General features: G+C 37.1%; 1 pseudogene; it reads right to left on the bottom strand.

The window, feature by feature from the left end:
* Positions 1-9556: 9556 nt before the first annotated feature.
* LOC109568925 (olfactory receptor 52E2-like) lies at positions 9557-10769 on the bottom strand (annotated as a pseudogene).
* Between the last annotated feature and the right edge of the window lie 10922 nt (positions 10770-21691).

The raw sequence follows: 21691 nt of genomic DNA, 5'->3' as shown, positions 1-21691 counted from the left end.
TTGGAAAAGACCCTGATGCTGGGAAGATTGAGGGCAGGAGGAGAAGGGGATGACAGAGGATAAGATGGTTGGATGGCACCACTGACTCGATGAACATGCGTTTGAGTAAGCTCCAGGCGTTGGTGATGGACAGGGAAGCCTGGCATGCTTCAGTCCGTGGGGTCACAAAGAGTCGGACACGACTGAGTGACTGAACTAAACTGAACTGAATTGCGTTTAATTTCCATCAGCTCTTCAGACCACTCATCAGCATTCAGTGCTGCATGTTCTTTGTCCCTTGTAGTTGCATCAAGTAGATTATATCATTTTTCTTTATTTTTCTCAATATCTGGTTGATATGTTTATGTCAGAAGTTTTTAATGTATCCATTTTTGGTGGGCCATTTGGTGTTTTACTGAGCTTCTTTCTTCTCTCAATATAATTATAATCACTTTGCGTGTCTATTTTCATAACTACCGGGAATAAAATGGTGACTGTGTCACTTTCTATGACTGTGGAACTTGTAGAGTTTAAAATTAGTCATAAAAACTCATTTAGTCATCCTTTTTCTTTCAGCCTTTTAATGTCCTGATAATTGTTTCATTTTTCACACATGAAACAATTTATATTTAAACCAGTCTGGCAATTTTAGTATCTTAAGTATGCTACTATTTCAAGCACATTTGACACAATTACAGCTATTTGTTTTGTTAAATTATTATCTTATGTTTGCTATTATTACTTCAACCTGAACTATAAATCTTTCACAGCAAAACTTTTGCTCTCTGAATTATGTTTATTACTATCGTAAGTCTCATTTGTATTTATTTTGTAAATAACTTTAAAATTACTTTAGCCATTGCCCTACAAATGCCCAAATAACTTATCAAATCTTAATATAAATGAATAATCTTATCACTTTCTGTTTAGTAAATGATCTTAGAAAAAATTTAGTCCATGTATGTGCTTTCTGACATATACTATTGTTGGTTTAAGTTACTTCTTATAAAATTTAAAATTCATATACATATAAGTAGGTAGGACAGTAAATTTCCATTTAAATGTTCCCAATATCTACTGTTTCTACTGGTATGTGTTCCTTCTTACATAAACTTAGGCCTTATTTCCTTTATGCAGTTCTGTTGGTGGTGAGTTTTTGTTTTTCTTTGCTAAAAATAATTTTACCCCACTTTATTTTTAAGGCTATCTGGAGGATATCAAATTCTAAATTAACTCAGGCTATCCAGCTTTATGAAAGTATGCTTGAAAAATAAAAATTGTCTGTATTTAGCTTATACAATGTGATTTTTATATGTATGCATGTGATGATATTATATATGTACACATTGTGAATGATTACCAAAGTCAAGTAAATTAGCACATTCATCAGTTTGTATTGATGTTGTTCAGTCGCTCAGTCATGTCCATCTCTTTGTGATCTCATGGACTGCAGCACTACAGGTTTCCCTGTCCTTCACTGTCTCCTGGAGTTTGCTCAAACTCATGTCCATTAAGTCTTTAATGCCATCCAACCACTTCATCCTCTGTTGCCCCTTCTCCTCCTGCCCTCAATATTTCCCAGCATCAGGGTCTTTTCCTATGATTCAGCTCTTCACATCAGGTAGCCAAAGCATTGGAGCTTCAGCTTCAACATCAGTTCTTCCAATGAATATTCAGGGATGATTCCTTTAGGATTGACTGGTTTGATCTTCTTGAAGTCCAAGGGAGTCTTCACTAGCACCACAGTTTGAAACATCAATTCTTCGGCACCTAGCCTTTTTCTTTATGTTCCAACTCTCACATCTGTACATGATTGTTGAAAAAACCATAGCTTTGATTATATGAACCTTTGTCAGCAAAGTGATGTCTCTGCTTTTTAATATGCTATCTAGATTAATCATAGCTTTTCTTCCAAGGAGCAAGTGTCTTTTCATTTCATGGTTGCAGTCACCATCCTAAGTGATTTTGGAGCCCAGGAAAATCAAGTCTCTTACTGTTTCCATTGTTTCCCCTTTTATTTGCCAAGAAATAATGGGAGTGGGTGCCATGATCTTCATTTTTCTGAATGTTGAGTTTTAAGCCAACTTTAAGCGTCTTTCACCTTCATCGAGAGGCTCTGTTTTTCCTCTTTCACTTTCTGCCATTAGGGTGGTGTTGATATCTGAGGTTGTTGATATTTCTCCCAGCAATCTTGATCCCAGCTTGAGCTTCATCCAGCCTGGCATTTCACATGATGTACTCTGCACATAAGTTAAATAAGCAGGATGACAATAGACAGGCTTGATGAACTCCTTCACCAATTTTAAACTAGTTCATTGTTCCATGTCTAGTTCTAACTGTTGTTTCTTGAACTGCACACAGGTTTCTCTGGAGGCAGGTAAGGTGGTCTGGTATTCCCATCTCTTTAAGAATTTTCCACAGTTTGTTGTGATCTACATAATCAAAGACTTTAGTGTAGTCAATGAAGCAGAAATAGATGTTTTTCTGGAATTCCTTTGCTTTTTATGTGATCCAGTGGATGTTGGCAATTTGATCTTTGATTCCTCTGCCTTTTCTAAATCTAGCTTCAACATCTACAAGTTCTCAGTTCAGGTACTGTTGAAGCCCGGCTTGGAGAATTTTGAGCATTACTTGGCTAGCATGTGAAATGAGATAAACTGTATAAGAAATATTTTAATGAGATGGATATGTATTTAATTTTAAACATACAGAATTTCTAGTATTTATAGAAGTGAATTTTTCATTTACTTGACTGCTTTCCTTTACTTATACTTCCTGTGTCTAATTACTCTACTAACCCAATTAGTCAACTACTCATTAAAACCAATAAGAAAAAAGTTGTTTGTACTTTGAGTGTAAATGAAATGGAGAACTAAATTAGGTTAGGAAGAGGTGGGTAAGGCAGAGAGAGAGAGAGAGCTATAGTAAGACATATTGAAAAAGGCTGAAGAAAATTTTCACACTCTTCATGGTGTTCTCAAGGCAAGAAGAGGTTTGCCATTGCCTCAGCATTCAAAAAACTAAAATTATGGCATCTGGTCCCATTACTGCATGGCAAATAGATAGGGAAACACCAGAAACAGTGACAGACTTTATTTTGAGGGGCTCTAAAATCACTGCAGACGGTGACTGCAGTTATGAAATTAAGACACTTGCTCCTTGGAAGAAAAACTATGACCAACCTAGACAGCATATTAAAAAGCAGACACATTATTCTGCCAACAAAGGTCCATCTAGTAAAAGCTGTTGTTTTTCCAGTAGTCATGTATGGATGTGAGAGTTGGACCATAAAGAAGACTGGGCGCCGAACTGTGTTGAACTGTGTTGAACTATGTTGTTGGTGGAGACTCTTGAGAGTCCCTTGAACAGGGAGGAGATCAAACCAATCAATCCTATAAGAAATCAGTCCTGAATATTCTTTGCAAGGACTGATGTTGAAGCTGAAATTCCAATACTTTGGCCACCTGATGTGAAGAACTGACTCATTGAAAGAGACTCTGATGCTGGGAAAGATTTAAGGTAAGAGAGAAGGAGACAACAGAGGATGAGATGGTTGGATGGCATCACCGACTCAGTGGACGTGAGTTTGAGCAAGCCCCGGGAGTTGGTGATGGACAGGGAAGCCTGGTGTGCTGCAGTCCATGCGGTTGCAAAGAGTTGGACAAAACTCAGTGACTGAACTGAACTGACTGACAGAAATTTGGACAATAGAGGAAAACAGTAAAGATGAGCATCAGAAGAAGGAAGAGGAGAAAGAAAAGAAGAAAGAGAATAAAGAGCAAGCTAGACTGAGGTAAAGCAAAATCTTTTTTTTTTTTTCTTCAAATTCTGACATTGGGGACAGTGAAATTGTTTATAGCTTCCACAATTAATTCAAAACACCTCTTAAAATTTCATCCTGTATCTAGAAAAAATTTTGCTTTTCCAATCAGGAACTTTAGTTTCATAAAAAGAACCAGGAAGTGAAAATGATGTATAAAGGTTTTTTTCAAACTTCTCAACCCAGAGTTTATGTCCCAATCATCATGATGCTGAAAGACTTCAGAAATATGTGACTCTGTGTTTAAATCAAGTACCTGACCTCAGAAAGATGAGTGATCAAACCTACTTACCATATGATTATTAGGGCAACTAGTTTAAAAAGAAATTACAAGGTCAGTTGACCCAAGGATGAGCAGTATTTTTGCTCAGTCACTTCAGTCATGTCCAACTCTTTGTGACCTATGGACTGTAGCCCACCATGCTTCTCTGTCCATGGGATTCTCCAGGCAAGATTACTGGAGTGGGTCTCTATGCTCTCCTTCAGGGGATCTTTCCAACCCAGGAATTGAACCTATATCTCTGATGTCTTTAGCCACCTGGGAATCCCATTAGCACAGCAAGACCCCCTAAACCTTGTTCTTTCATTAGCTCATGGTATCAGAATATGGAGAGGCAAGCCTACAGATCTGTCTCCTGACTACCTTCATGAGGCATGTAAACTGGTCTGTTATCAACTGCACATGCCTCCTGAATGCATGGTTCCTCCAGCACTGCCAAGCCCCTTAAACTGCGGCTGTAACTGACATATGCAGTAAGCAAGGGCACCAGTATAAAGACAAACACTAATTGAATAGTGTCGGAGCAGCATGTCACATACTCCCATCAAGTACAGGATATGAAGTGAAGAACAGCACCAGGAGAAATCATGTCCTACAGCAGGGCTGGTAGTGTCCTATGCACTAGCAGGAAGCCAAGAGAAGCACTCCATATCATGTTTCTACCAAGAAATGGGAAGAATGGGGTCTGACAGCAAAATATTCTATCCCTAAATAAAAGCAGAGCATAGTTCATGGACTCTGAATGCACATTAATGGCATAAAAGAATTTCAATTCTCTGTTTTCATAAAACAAAAATCTCAAGTCTTCATGATTGAGATTCACATTAACTGGCAGTATTATTATTGAGCTTCAAATCCCAGCTAATAATCATAACCTTGTAGTTAAGTTAGTGTTTGGGAAACGGCATGCTCTTGCAGAATGTCAAAACTTTTAGGGTATAAATAGTTGTGAGTATACTATCTTTCATCTTTGATTCCTTAACCTTTTGTTCTTAGAGTATTTGTCTTCAGGGCTGGGTTAAGAATTTTAGAAGATCCAAATACTAAAGTGATTAGGATGGCAACCCCATATGTAATTTATTTTTTTTCTTTTATTTTTTTAAATATTATTTTATTTTTAAACTTTACAATATTGTGTTAGTTTTGCCAAATATTGAAATGAATCTGCCACAGGTATACATGTGTTCCCCATCCTGAACCCTCCTCCCTCCTCCCTCACCATACCATCCCTCTGGGTCCTCCCAGTGCACCAGCCCCAAGCATCCAGTATCATGCATCGAACCTGGAATGGCAACTCGTTTCACACATGATATTCTACATGTTTCAATGCCATTCTCCCAAATCTTCCCACCCTCTCCCTCTCCCACAGAGTCCATAAGACTGTTCCATACATCAGTGTCTCTTTTGCTGTCTCATACACAGGGTTATTGTTACCATCTTTCTAAATTCCATATATATGCATTAGTATACTGTACTGGTGTTTTTCCTTCTGGCTTACTTCACTCTGTATAATAGGCTCCAGTTTCATCCACCTCATTAGAACTGATTCAAATGTATTCTTTTTAATGGCTGAGTAATACTCCATTGTGTATATGTACCACTGCTTTCTTATCCATTCATCTGCTGATGGGCATCTAGGTTGCTTCCATGTCCTGGCTATTATAAACAGTGCTGCGATGAACATTGGGGTACACATGTCCCTTCGCCTTCTGGTTTCCTCAGTGTGTATGCCCAGCAGTGGGATTGCTGGATTATAAGGCAGTTCTATTTCCAGTTTTTTAAGGAATCTCCACACTGTTCTCCATAGTGGCTGTACTAGTTTGCATTCCCACCAACAGTGTAAGAGGGTTCCCTTTTCTCTACACCCTGTCCAGAATTTATTGCTTGTAGACTTTTGGATCACAGCCATTCTGACTGGTGTGAAACAGTACCTCATAGTGGTTTTGATTTGCATTTCTCTGATAATGAGTGCTGTTGAGCATCTTTTCATGTGTTTGTTAGCCCTCTGTATGTCTTCTTTGGAGAAATGTCTATTTAGTTCTTTGGCCCATTTTTTGATTGGGTCATTTATTTTTCTGGAGTTGAACTGTAGGAGTTGCTTATATATTTTTGAGATTATTTATTTGTCAGTTGCTTCATTTGCTATTATTTTCTCCCATTCTGAAGGCTGCCTTTTCACCTTGCTAATATTTTCTTTTGATGTGCAGAAGCTTTTAAGTTTAATTAGGTCCCATTTGTTTATTTTTGCTTTTATTTCCAATATTCTGGGAGGTGGGTCATAGAGGATCCTGCTGTGATATATGTCAGAGAGTGTTTTGCCTATGTTCTCCTCTAGGAGTTTTATAGTTTCTGGTCTTAGGTTTAGATCTTTAATCCATTTTGAGTTTATTTTTGTGTATGGTGTTAGAAAGTGTTCTAGTTTCATTCTTTTACAAGTGTTTGACCAGATTTCCCAGCACCACTTGTTAAAGAGATTGTCTTTAATGCATTGTATATTCTTGCCTCCTTTGTCAAAGATAAGGTGTCCATATGTGCGTGGATTTATCTCTGGGCTTTCTATTTTGTTCCATTGATCTATATTTCTGTCTTTGTGCCAGTACCATACTGTCTTGAAAACTGTGGCTTTGTAGTAGAGCCTGAAGTCAGGTAGGTTGATTCTTCCAGTTCCATTCTTCTTTCTCAAGATAGCTTTGGCTATTCGAGGTTTTTTGTATTTCCATACAAATTGTGAAATTATTTGTTCTAGCTCTGTGAAGAATACCGTTGGTAGCTTGATAGGGATTGCACTGAATCTATAAATTGCTTTGGGTAGTATACTCATTTTCACTATATTGATTCTTCCACTCCACGAACATGGTATATTTCTCCATCTATTAGTGTCCTCTTTGATTTCTTTCACCAGTGTTTTATAGTTTTCTATATATAGGTCTTTAGTTTCTTTAGGTAGATATATTCCTAAGTATTTTATTTTTTCCGTTGCAATGGTGAATGGAATTCTTTCCTTAATTTCTCTTTCAGTTTTCTCATTATTAGTGTATAGGAATGCAAGGGATTTCTGTGTGTTGATTTTATATCCTGCAACTTTACTATAATCATTGATTAGTTCTAGTAATTTTCTGGTGGAGTCTTTAGGGTTTTCTATGTAGAGGATCATGTCATCTGCAAATAGTGAGAGTTTTACTTCTTCTTTTCCAATTTGGATTCCTTTTATTTTTTTTCCTGCTCTGATTGCTATGGCCAAAACTTCCAAACTATGTTGAATAGTAATGGTGAAAGTGGGCACCCTTGTCTTGTTCCTGACTTTAGAGGAAATGCTTTTAATTTTTCACCATTGAGGATAATGTTTGCTGTGGGTTTGTCATACATAGCTTTTATTATGTTGAGGTATGTTCCTTCTTTTCCTGCTTTCTTAAGAGTTTTTATCAGATAAAATAGACTTTAAAACAAAGGCTGTGAAAAGAGACAAAGATGGTCTCTACATAATGATCAAAGGATCAATCCAAGAAGAAGATATAACAATTATAAATATATATGCACCCAACACAGAAGCACTGCAATATGTGAGACAAATGCTAACAAGTATGAAAGGAGAAATTAACAATAACACAATAATGGTGGGAGACTTTAATACCCCACTCACACTATGGATAGATCAACTAAACAGAAAATTAACAAGGAAACACAAACTTTACATGATACAATAGACCAGTTAGACCTAATTGATATCTATAGGACATTTCATCCCAAAACAATGAATTTCACCTTTTTCTCAAGCGCACATGGAACCTTCTCCAGGATAGATCATATCCTGGGCCATAAATCTAGCCTTGGTAAATTCAAAAAAAATTAAATCATTCCAAGCATCTTTTCTGACCACAATGCAGTAAGATTAGATCTCAATTACAAGAGAAAAACTATTAAAAATTCCAACATATGGAGGCTGAACAACACGCTGCTGAATAACCAACAAATCACAGAAGAAATCAAAAAAGAAATCAAAATTTGCATATAAATGAATGAAAATGAAAACACAACAACCCAAAACCTGTGGGACATGGTAAAAGCAGTCCTAAGGGGAAAGTTCATAGCAATACAGGCATACCTAAAGAAACAAGAAAAAAGTCAAATAAATAACCTAACTCTACACCTAAAGCAACTAGAAAAGGAAGACATGAAGAACCCCAGGGTTAGTAGAAGGAAAGAAATCTTAAAAATTAGAGCAGAAATAAATGCAAAAGAAACAAAAGAGACCATAGCAAAAATCAACAAAGCCAAAAGCTGGTTCTTTGAAAGGATAAATAAAATTGACAAACCATTAGCCAGACTCATCAAGAAACAAAGGGAGAAAAATCAAATCAATAAAATTAGAAATGAAAATGGAGAGATCACAACAGACAACACAGAAATATAAAGGATCATAAAAGACTACTATCAACAATTATATGCCAATAAAATGGACAACATGGAAGAAATGGACAAATTCTTAGAAAAGTACAACTTCCAAAACTCAACCAGGAAGAAATCGAAAATCTTAACAGACCCATCACAAGCACGGAAATTGAAACTGTAATCAAAAATCTTCCAGAAAACAAAAGCCCCGGTCCAGACGGCTTCACAGCTGAATTCTACCAAAAATTTAGAGAAGAGCTAACACCTATCCTGCTCAAACTCTTCCAGAAAATTGCAGAGGAAGGTAAACTTCCAAACTCATTCTATGAGGCCACCATCACCGTAATACAAAGAACTGACAAAGATCCCACAAAAAAAGAAAACTTCAGGCCAATATCACTGATGAACATAGATGCAAAAATCCTTAACAAAATTCTAGCAATCAGAATCCAACAACACATTAAAAAGATCATACACCATGACCAAGTGGGCTTTATCCCAGGGATGCAAGGATTCTTCAATATCTGCAAATCAATCAATGTAATACACCACATTAACAAATTGAAAAATAAAAGCCATATGATTATCTCAATAGATGCAGAGAAAGCCTTTGACAAAATTCAACATCCATATGTAATTTAAAAGAAAATTTATTTTTTCAAGAGGTCATAAACTCACTTGAATACTTAAATTAAAATGACTTTTTCTAGGGAAAAAAAAGAGGTAGAGAGAAAAAGGAAGAGGAGAGGAAGAGGAATACCTGGTACCCATAGTGAAAATAGAAAAATATCTTCTGTTATTTGACCTAGTCACAAAAGACATGATGTATATCTTGGAAAACATGAACATATCTCTCTTGTCCACCTTCCAATAATCATATAGAATGTTCACTCACTCACACTATTTAGAATTCAAAGGTTATTGTCTCACTCCCTAAATAGATGAGATCCACATTTAAAAGACATCCTTTCCAGTAAGTAATCATGGCTGCACCTATTTGCCATTTTCAAGGCCTCTCTTCATTTCTCAGATGTATACATGTTAACATTTAATCTTTTGGACCAAAACTGGAGGTATTCATTTGCTATTTATTTTGGGATGAATATTCTGAGCACTCTTTCATGAATCTGCTTGGTCCTAACTCCATAGATGACAGGGTTAAGCATTGATGGAATAACCACATAGAGATTGGCCAGAAGAATATGGATGTATCAGGGAACATTTCAGCCAAACCAATGTGTCATAAAAGAGAAGAGGGTTGGGGTACAAAAGGTTAGACTTATGCATACATGGGAACCACGGGTGCTGAGAGACTTGAGTCTTACCTCACAGGAGGAGAGATGGAAAACAGCATGAAGAATTTGAACATAGGAGAGAGCAATGGCCATTATGTCAAATCCCAGGAGACCAATGGTCCCCAGACCATATATGGTGTTGACCCTGATCCTTGCACAGGCCAGATGAACAAGACCCATGTGCTCACAGTACATGTGGGGGATGACTTGGTGTCCACAAAAGGGCAGTTGCAAGATGAGGAATACAAAAGGAAATACACAGAGGACTGACCTCCCTATCACCCCCAAACCAATAAGAGATACTATCATGTTAGTAAGGATTGTGCTGTAATGAACAAGTGAACAAGTGAAGGTGCTCAGTCATGTCCGACTATTTGCAACCCCATGGACCAGAGTCTACCAGTCTCCTCCATCCATGGAATTTTCCAGGCAAGAGTACTGGAGTGGGTTGCCATTTCCTTCTCCAGGGGATCTTCCCAACCCAGGGATTGAACCCAGGTCTCCTGCATTATAGGCAGATGCTTTACTGACTGAGCCACCAGGGAAGACCAGTCAGAAATGGTGTAATGAAGGTTACAAATAGCTACATAACGACCATAAGTCATGGCAAGAAGGACTCCATGTCAGTAAAGATGTGAATGAAAAACTTTTGAGTGAGGCAGACATCAAAAATTATCTCCCTGCAGCTGAACCAGAATATGCCCAGCATCTTAGGGATGGTGGCTGTGGACAGCCACACGTCAATGGTAGCCAGAATAGCCAGGAAGCAGCACATAGGCTGGTGATTGTTGTGCTCAGTCTGAATGACAAACAGGATGGTGAAGTTGCCTATGAGTGTGATCAGATACACAGCACAAAAAGGAAAGCCAATCCAGATGTGAATGTTTCTCAGTCCTGGGATTCCCAGCAACAGGAAGGAGGAGGGGTGAAACTCGGTGCCATTGGAAAGAGGTATCTTGCTTGTGGTTTCATATAATGCGTTCATTGCAAATGTATGCTGATCCATGTTGGGAGGTCCCAGTCTGTTACCATGATGTTTACCAGTACTGGAAAGAAGCAATTATCTGTTTATCCCAAAAAAAAAAAAACTCTTCAGTAAACTTTTTGTTGTTGCTATTGTTTTACCAGATTGACTGAAATCTTCTACTTTAAGAAAACTTATATTAAAGATTTAAACGTAAGACCAGAAACTATAAAACTCCTAGAGGAGAACATAGGCAAAACACTCTCTGACATACATCACAGCAGGATCCTCTATGATCCACCTCCCAGAATATTGGAAATAAAAGCAAAAATAAACAAATGGGAACTAATTAACCTTAAAAGCTTCTGCACATCAAAGGAAACTATTAGCAAGTTGAAAAGACAGCCTTCAGAATGGGAGAAAATAATAGCAAATGAAGCAACTGACAAACAACTAATCTCAAAAATATACAAGCAACTCCTACAGCTCAACTCTAGAAAAATAAATGACCCAATCAAAAAATGGGCCAAAGAACTAAATAGACATTTCTCCAAAGAAGACATACAGATGGCTAACAAACACATGAAAAGATGCTCAACATCACTCATTATCAGAGAAATGCAAATCAAAACCACTATGAGGTACCATTTCACACCAGTCAGAATGGCTGTGATCCAAAAGTCTACAAGCAATAAATTCTGGAGAGGGTGTGGAGAAAAGGGAACCCTCTTACACTGTTGGTGGGAATGCAAACTAGTACAGCCACTATGGAGAACAGGGTGGAGATTCCTTAAAAAACTGGAAATAGAACTGCCTTATGATCTAGCAATCCCAGTGCTGGGCATACACACTGAGGAAACCAGAAGGGAAAGAGACACGTGTACCCCAATGTTCATCGCAGCACTGTTTATAATAGCCAGGACATGGAAGCAACCTAGATGCCCATCAGCAGATGAATGGATAAGAAAGCAGTGGTACATATACATAATGGAGTATTACTCAGCCATTAAAAAGAATTCATTTGAATCAGTTCTAATGAGGTGGATGAAACTGGAACCTATTATACAGAGTGAAGTAAGCCAGAAAGAAAAACACCAATACAGTATACTAACGCATATATATGGAATTTAGAAAGATGGTAACAACAACCCTGTGTATGAGACAGCAAAAGAGACACTGATGTATGGAACAGTCTTATGGACTCTGTGGGAGAGGGAGAGGGTGGGAAGATTTGGGAGAATGGCATTGAAACATGTAGAATATCATGTGTGAAATGAGATGCCTGTCCAGGTTCGATGCACGATACTGGATGCTTGGGGCTAGTGCACTGGGAGGACCCAGAGGGATGGTATGGGGAGGGAGGAAGGAGGAGGGTTCAGGGTGGGGAACACATGTATATCTGTGGTGGATTCATTTTGATATTTGGCAAAACTAATACAATTATGTAAAGTTAAAAATAAAATTAAATTTAAAAAAAAGAAAACTTATAATTGGAGTTTAAAGAAAACTGAATTTTATTACTCTAAATCTTTGTTTCATAGAAACAAGAGAGGGAGGGAAGGAAGACGAGACTGAAAAGTAGGATATTGAATAATCTTGAGAATAATTCTACTAGAATTTCTTCTTTGTGACACATCATTGATTATGCCCCATGGCTTTAAAATGTGTGCTTTCTGCCAAGAGCATGGAGAGCTAAGAAAGGAGGCTGGAGGACTAAAAATGCAATCATTGTTGGGCAGAAAAAGTTACGGGAGTGGCAACCAAACATTGTTTCTTATCAAATAACTCCTTGTTTAGTCTCAAATATCTTCTTTATAACTGAATAGATATGTATGCAGAAGTTATATGATGTTGTAAACAGTGAGATCTTCCAATTTTCTCTCTCAATATGTGTGTATATATATAAATAGAAGCAACTTAATGTGTTTAAAACTATCCTGTACCCACACAACCATTGTTTTTCACTTTCAGTTTAGTATTCAATAAATTATATAAGATATTCAACATATTGTTACAAAAAACACTTTGTCTTAGATGATTTTGTCCAACTGTAGGCTAATGTAACTGTGTGCTGAGTTGGTTTAAGGTAGGCTAAGCCCCACTATGATGTTTGGTAGGTTAGATGTATTAAATGCATTTTTGACTTATGATGGATTTATCGAGAGGTATGGCTAGCTGAAGATTTGTATATATACATATATATATGAAATACATAACTGTATAACAGTATACATAAATATATATATATAATTATATAACACTCTTTCTCTCTCTATGTAGATAGATACATATGTATACACAGCTAACTATATTTGACCCTTGAACAATGCATATGTTAGGGGCACTGACTCCCATGCAGTCAAAATTCCATATGTGACACATAGCACTCTGCAGTCAACCATATGTATCTTTGATTCTGCACCTGTGAATTCATAGGTGGTGTAGTACTATAGCACATATGTATTGAAAACTATCCAGAAATAAGTGACCGTGTTGAAATCCATGTTGTTCAAGGGTCAACTATATGCACTCATAGACAAACACATATATGCTGTGGTAAAATTTACTTACATTTGCAAATGGTAAAATAAATACAAATAGTTTTTACATAAATTATTGTTAAGGAATATTTTTTCTGATGTTTAAGGAAAATCTGTATTAGTCTAAATTCTGGGGAATAATAAACGACAGCAAAAGTGAATCTCCCATCTCTCATAGATATGGTCTAGAGCGGTTTACAATAATTTTTTTAAAGGTAAGAGAAAAGTAATTCAGAAAGATTCAGAAGTAGATTTAGGTAAATAGAAAAAAAGGAGTAAATATCTTATAAATTCAGAGAGACAGGAAGAGATACAGTACTGAGCCTGGCATATGGGTTAGTGAATTTTAAATACATATTTTAAGGAATTTTTTTGAATGGTGAACTTAAAGTGCAATTTAGGAATTATTTTAATTGAGATTTTTGTATTCTGTTGTTTAAATAAGTAATAAACAAAATATAAGTACTCTATAAGATTTCTTTGATAAAAAGAAAGATATACCTTTAATATTTAGTTTCCTGAAAGAGTTTTAAGTTTTGAGTGACGGAGATAATTATGAAGTAGACCCAAGGTTTACTGCCTGTTTCAGGAATTTTAACTCATGTGGGGAATTCCTTATGATTTCAGGAAATCATTAGTTTTCTGATATACAATACCTGCCCGTCCAAGGAACTAGAACATGAAAACTCTGGACCCCAGTAGTGTCAAAAGCCAAGAGTGTACAGGGAAATACATTAGCAAAACCTTATGACTTTGGAGACATAATTTTTGTTTGTTGTTTTTCCCCTCTAGTATCCATACATGCTGGGAACTGTTTATACAGCACAATATTCTTTGAATATGGGGTTGATCCTTCATTTGCCTGGCACATGGCAGTGATCAGAAAGAAATGCACCAGACTATTTCTCTATTTCTACTGTTGAGTTATATATGTGTGTGTGTGTGTGTGTGTGTGTATATATATAGAGAGAGAGAGAGACACACACACACACGAGTGAGTGAGTGACTGAGTGAAAGTCACTCTGCTGCTGCTGCTGCTAAGTCGCTTCAGTTGTGTCCGACTCTGTGAAACCCCATAGACGGCAGCCCACCAGGCTCCCCCGTCCCTGGGATTCTCCAGGCAAGAACACTGGAGTGGGTTGCCATTTCCTTCTCCAAATAACCCAGCATAGAAGACCTCATTTTCAGCCCTAGCTCTCTCTGGCCTCCTTCACTGACCAGGTGTTTTGGGTTCATTGAATGCTTAGCTTCAGGGATTCCAATCTGTGGGTCTTTGCTCCCACTATCTTCTGTCCATGACTGCTTTCTTTTTACAGTGATCCATATGTATATCACAAAGGCCATAGAGAAGTGGTAAAAACAGTCAATCCTGAACTGACCTGACTCACTTCAAATACTGGACTTCCCATGTACCAGCTATATCACCATGAGTGATTTATTAGTTATATCTTAGTTTTCTCAACTGTATAATTAGGGATGATAATAATACCAATTGCCTAGAGGTATTTTGAAGAGTAAATTAAGTAGTAGATATCAGATATCAGGCATTTAGTATAATACCTAGCTTGTTTTTTAATTAATTAATTAATTTTTGGCTGCACTGGATCTTCCTTACTGCACTGGCTTTCTCTAGTTGCAGCGAGCAGAGGCTGCTTTCTAACTGAAGCACATGAGCTCAGTACTTGTGGGGTCCAGGCTTTGTTGCCCTGCAGCATGTAGAATCTTCCTGCACCAGTTATTGAATCCAAGTCCCTGCGTTGGTAGGCAGATTTCCAACCAATGAACCGCCTGGGAAGTCTGATACCTGGCATATTTTAAATGATTAATTAAAATAAGAGCTAGCTCACAAAACCACCTTCATAAACTTGGACCTATATAAACTATACTGAGAAATCGCTCATGCCACAAAATCTGTTACATTTGATCTGACAGTTTTCATTTATTTTAAACAATTTTTCATTAGTTTTGAATTGAATGTACACATAGTTATTATTCTCACTGGAATACATTTATTTTGAGTGCAAAAATTATATCTCTTTACGTTTAAGGAGACATTTTTGATAATATTTAAGAAAAAAACATCAGGCTTAAGATATAAAGCAGATGATATAAAGGCTGCAAATATAAAGCATGGAATTAAATATTTCTTTTGATTCTTATCTTTCCAGTTATATCATGCAAACCTTAAAGTTGACTGTTATGAAATTTAAAATTTCATACATAATATGAAGTGTAAAAATATTCACTCAGTTGTGTCCAACTCTTTGCAGCCTCATGAACTGTAGCCCATCAAGCTCCTCTCTCCAAGGAATTCTCCAGGCAAGAATATTGGAGTAGGTAGTCATTTCCTTCTCCAGGGCATCTTCTTGACCCAGGGATCTAAACCAGGTCTCCTTCATTGCAAGCAGATTCTTTACCATCTGAGCCACCAGGGAACTCTCTCTCTCTCTCTCTCTCTCTCTCTCTCTCTCTCTATATATATATATATATATATATATATATGTATGTATATGTGTGTATATATCTCTATAAATATATGTTCTAAAATAGTTTAGTATGTGTATATTCAAACATAGCATTTTCTTTGAGATCATGGGCATGTAACTGATAAGTTCAGTCCCAATTACTCTTTGAACATAAGCTGAGGAATATTAGGGAAGTTCATACCCCTTTTTCTGCTAGTTGGGAATGAAGAAGCATCTATTTTGAGGAGTTGCTGGTTAGATGTTTTAGAATCATGACAAGAGCAACCTTAGACATAAGCGAGTCACAGAATGTCAGCTCTGAAATACTTTAAAAAATGTATTGCCTAGTTATCAAAAAATATCAGAACAACATCTTCTTGGTGACAAGGAACTCAGACCAATATTTTTATTGTACTTTGTTTTAAGGTGAGAGAAAAATTTCCCTTAATATTTAAGTAAGTTAAGTAAGATTAGTGGGGGTTTTGTTTGTTTTTTTTTTTTTTTTACTTATAATTCAAAATTATGTAAAGATACATACTTAAGTATTTTTTTTAGTACCAATAAGTTTTTATTCATATTATACATGTTTCAATGCCATTCTCCCAAATCATCCCACCCTCACCCTCTCCCACAGAGTCCAAAAGACTATTCTATACATCTATGTCTCTTTTGTTGTTTCACATACAGGGTTATCGTTACCATCTTTCTAAATTCCATATATATGCGTTAGTATACTGTATTGGTGTTTTTCTTTCTGGCTTACTTCACTCTGCATAATAGGCTCCAGTTTCATCCACCTCATTAGAACTGATTCAAATGTATTCTTTTTAATGGCTGAGTAATACTCCATTGTGTATAAGTACCACGGCTTTCTTATCCATTCATCTGCTGATGGACATCTAGGTTGCTTCCATGTCCTGGCTATCATAAACAGTGCTGCAGTGAACATTGGGGTACACATATTTCTTTCAGTTCTGGTTTCCTTGGTGTGTATGCCCAGCAGTGGGATTGTTGGGTCATATGGCAGTTCTATTTCCAGTTTTTTAAGGAATCTCTACACTGTTCTCCACAGTGGCTGTATTAGTTTGCATTCTCACCAACAGTGTAAGAGGGTTCCCTTTTCTCCACACCCTCTCCAGCATTTATTGCTTGTAGACTTTTGGATCGCAGCCATTCTGACTGGTGTGAAATGGTACCTCATTGTGGTTTTGATTTGCATTTCTCTGATAATGAGTGATGTTGAGCATCTTTTCATGTGTTAGCCATCTGTATGTCTTCTCTGGAGAAATGTCTGTTTAGGTCTTTGGCCCATTTTTTGATTGGGTTGTTTATTTTTCTGGAATTGAGCTGCAGGAGTTGCTTGTATATTTTTGAAATTAATTCTCTGTCAGTTGCTTCACTTGCTATTATTTTCTCCCATTCTGAAGGCTGTCTTTTCACCTTGCTTATAATTTCCTTTGATGTGCAGAAGCTTTTAAGGTTAATTAGGTCCCATTTGTTTATTTTTGCTTTTATTTCCAATATTCTGGGAGGTGGGTCATAGAGGATCCTGCTGTGATTTATGTCAGAGAGTGTTTTGCCTATGTTCTCCTCTAGTAGTTTTATAGTTTCTGGTCTTACATTTAGATCTTAATCCATTTTGAGTTTGTTTTTGTGTATGGTGTTAGAAAGTGTTCTAGTTTCCTTCTTTTACAAGTGGTTGACCAGTTTTCCCAGCACCACTTGTTAAAGAGATTGTCTTTTCTCCATCGTATATTCTTGCCTACTTTGTCAAAGATAAGGTGTCCATAGGTGTGTAGATTTATCTCTGGGCTTTCTATTTTGTTCCATTGATCATACTTAAGTATTTTTTCCCCCATGAGACCTTTCTATTTGAAACCTTTATCACAGTGTTATAGTTAGCACTGATATTACTTAATGTGGTTTTAGGTAAGAGATATTTTCAAAGTGTATTTTACTTTCTTAGTGTCTTTAGTCTTTGAAACAACCCTACAACATAGATCAGATCAGATCAGTCGCTCAGTCATGTCAGACTCTGTCTGACAGAATCGCAGCATGCCAGGCCTCCCTGTCCATCACCAACTCCCGGAGTTCACTCAGACTCACCTCCATCGAGTCGGTGATGCCATCCAGACATCTCATCCTCTGTCGTCCCCTTCTCTTCCTGCCCCCAATCCCTCCCAGCATCAGAGTCCTTTCCAATGAGTCAACTCTTCTCATGAGGTGGCTAAAGTACTGGAGTTTCAGCTTCAGCATCATTCCTTCCAAAGAAATCCCAGGGCTGATCGCCTTCAGAATGGACTGGTTGGATCTCCTTGCAGTCCAAGGGACTCTCAAGAGTCTTCTCCAACACCACAGTTCAAAAGCATCAATTCTTCGGCGCTCAGCCTTCTTCACAGTCCAACTCTCACACCCATACATGACCACAGGAAAAACCATAGCCTTGACTAGACGAACCTTTGTTGGAAAAGTAATGTCTCCACTTTTGAATATGCTATCTAGGTTGGTCATAACTTTCCTTCCAAGGAGTAAGGGTCTTTTAATTTCATGGCTGCAGTCACCATCTGCACTGATTTTGGAGCCCAGAAAAATAAAGTCTGACACTGTTTCCACTGATACCATGTTTATTTCCATTATCCATATGGAAAACTTGAGCTATATAATTTTAGCAACAACAAAGAATTTGAACCCAAATGTGTTATTCAAAAATCTATATTATTATTCAATATATTATACTGCCTTCTTTCTCTGTATTTAGATCTTGAGCTTATTTCATGTCTCAATAAGCATGTTAAAGTTTACTGAAGTGTATTATAAGGTCTTCACTTATACCTTTGCATCTAACTACATACACGGACTTCCCTGTGGCTCAGATAGTAAAGCGTCTGTCTACAGTGCGGGAGTCCAGGGTTCAATCCCTGGGATGGGAAGATCCCCTGGAGAAGGAAATGGCAATCCACTCCAGTACTAACACCTGAAAATACATATATGAGGGGTAGGAAGTGCTTCTTCAGAATGCCTACTAAGAACACACCTCATACCTACCTTTCATTTCAGTGTATGGGTCTCTCTAACCATAAGAATAATCTTGGTTTCTAATTTTTAGATATAGCTGCCAGGCTGAGGAGTTGATATCCACAAAATCAATTTGTTTGCATGGTTCTGCTTTAAGCTGATATCTGACTCGTGATGTGTGGGTATCTCTTTTTCATGTTCTCACTTATTGGGTACAGAAGACAATTCCAGGCTTTTTACTCTGATACTACCTGAAGTCAAGCCACCTTGTTCTATACTGCCACCACTTCTTATTTAGAATAGGAACATCTGGAACTTGTGGCAAAGTATTATGGAAAAATGAATGAGAATTACTTATATAGTGATAACTAAAATTTCTCACTTGAAAAAATTGATGGAATGTCCATGTTAAGTGAAGTGTTATTTTTTCAACCAGCCAAACCTTCTGATTCTCACTCTGGCTTTACTACTGAGATCAAATGCTAGACTGAAGACAGTGCTGCTTCTAGGTCAGGAAAGGAGTTCCAAGGGAGTCCAATGCACTATGCTAACCTGCTGGAATGACAATTCCTAAAGTCAAACCACGGGAAAAAATCAAAGAAGCCTAACATTTTTGTTTTGTTTAGAGTAGGGTGAATGTGAGAGTTGGACTGTGAAGAAAGCTGAGCACCGAAGAATTGATGCTTTTGAACTGTGGTGTTGGAGAAGACTCTTGAGAGTCCCTTGGACTGCAAGGAGATCCAACCACTCCATTCTGAAGGAGATCGGTCCTGGGTGTTCTTTGGAAGGAATGATGCTGAAGCTGAAACTCCAGTACTTTGGCCACCTCATGCGAAGAGTTGACTCATTGGAAAAGACTCTGATGCTGGGAGGGATTGAGGGCAGGAGGAGAAGGGGACGACAGAGGATGAGATGTCTGGATGGCATCACGGACTCGATGGAGGTGAGTTTGAGTGAACTCCGGGAGTTGGTGATGGACAGGGAGGCCTGGCGTGCTGCAATTCATGGAGTTGCAAAGAGACGGACACAACTGAGCAACTGAACTGAACTGAACTGAACTACAAACCATTGTACTTAGAAAATGAATGCTTAATTAACTAATCTTTGGAAAGTTAAATCAGAAAGCATAAAAATGTGAAAAAAAGAAAGTATTGAAAATGTGAAATTTTTAAAAAGTGATCAAAAGCAAAGATCAAGAAAGCAGAATTATGTTATAATTGATTACAATCCTTCTACCCAATAATTTTATACTAAATTATACAACCTGGATAAATGATCTAAAAATGTACCAAGAAGAAAATGAAAGCATAGGTAGTATATTTCTACTTAAAAATGAATATCATTATCTATTCATAGAGGAATATGTAAATAAAATCAATGCTACTTAAAAAATACATAGTAAGGTTTCTAACTAAATTAACATGATCTAACTAAAATAGTGTAATTGGTTATAAAGCAAAAAATTCACATACTGTAATGTCAAAAAACACACCATAAAATTTGCCTCTGGAAAAATAGGAGAGATCTATTGGAACAGTGTTAAAGATGATTTAAACTTTAATTTAATAAGTATTACCTTTGAGATTACTGCAGTGTTAAAATTCATTAATTCATGAGTTGTAGGAAGAAAATATATTTATTATATTTTTACTTTAATTTTTTTAAAGTCTGAAGAAGAAAATAATTTGTTAACGATAGAAAATAATGTGACAAGTCGGATGCTGCAAAACCCCATTGTTTGGTCTAAGGAAATCTTATTGTAGAATCGTTGAAAGTCCTTGGTCATGACGACGTTGAGTAATCATCGATTGATTGGATAACTTGAATGTTAATCAGGAAGGCACTAGAAATAGATCATGGGTTTAAGATGAGAAGTCTTGGACTTGAGGATGGAGTATTTTATGATGAAGTGTAGACTGAGAGAACAGCCAGTGAAGTGATAAAGACCAGCATGTATCACATAGATAGAAATGCTATGTGTAATTTAACTACAATACCACCCTTATATTATGGGTCTGAGTATAGACAGAAGTTCACTGAAATGACATGGATGGTATTAGTGAGAAAACTGTTGAAATTTTATGTTTGTTTTGGCTACCAATTCTCTGAATCTTACATAGTTGGCTGACCTGTCCACTTCAGCTACAAATTTAGTAATGATTTTATTTTGAACTGGACAGAGCATATGCGATCAGTAGTCCTGGCCACGTGCAGTATGAGTCAGTCATCCTCTGGTGATCACCTCTCTCCTTCCTTAGCTCATAGGTTGCCAAAGCCCATGAACTTGGCTTTTTTTAAGGGCGCAAGAGAATGCAAGCTCCATAAGAACAGACGTTCATTTTATTTTGGTTCATTTATCATCCTTAATGATAAGAATCATGGAATCAGTGGACATGAACTTGGGAAAACTCTGGGAGATAGTGAGGGACAAGGAGGCCTGGCATGATGCAGTCTATAGGGTCACAAAGAGTCGGACACAACTTGGCGACTGAACAACAATGATAAGAATGATTCAATACATACAATAAACATAAAATGAATGTAAATTAAGAGAATAAAAAATATGAATGAGTGAGTGAATGGACACAGGCTACTGGGTCAAAGTCCCAGTACCACATTTCTCTAATTAAAGAGCTAAAAACACACCATTTATACATTCTTTGCCTAGAAAAGAAGTAGTTTCATGCTATCAAGAACAAAGTACAATGACATACAAATAGAGACCACAACAGCTTCCTTTCAAGTTAGCCTATTAACCTTTGAACTGAAGCTCCAATAAAGTTTCCACAAGTCCTAGAACCCATTAGTCAGCAGTTAGGAATAAATCAACTTGTGTTGCAATCTGGCAGCAATAGATCAGGACCAGGAGATATTTGTTAAAGCAAGAATACGCATATCTTCCTTGAGAGATCAAAATCCTTAATAAAACAATATGGTAAGTGTC

This window comes from Bos indicus, chromosome 15 (assembly GCF_029378745.1).
Source record: "Bos indicus isolate NIAB-ARS_2022 breed Sahiwal x Tharparkar chromosome 15, NIAB-ARS_B.indTharparkar_mat_pri_1.0, whole genome shotgun sequence".
Classification (NCBI taxonomy): domain Eukaryota; kingdom Metazoa; phylum Chordata; class Mammalia; order Artiodactyla; family Bovidae; genus Bos; species Bos indicus.
This window is presented reverse-complemented; position numbering and strand designations above follow the sequence as displayed.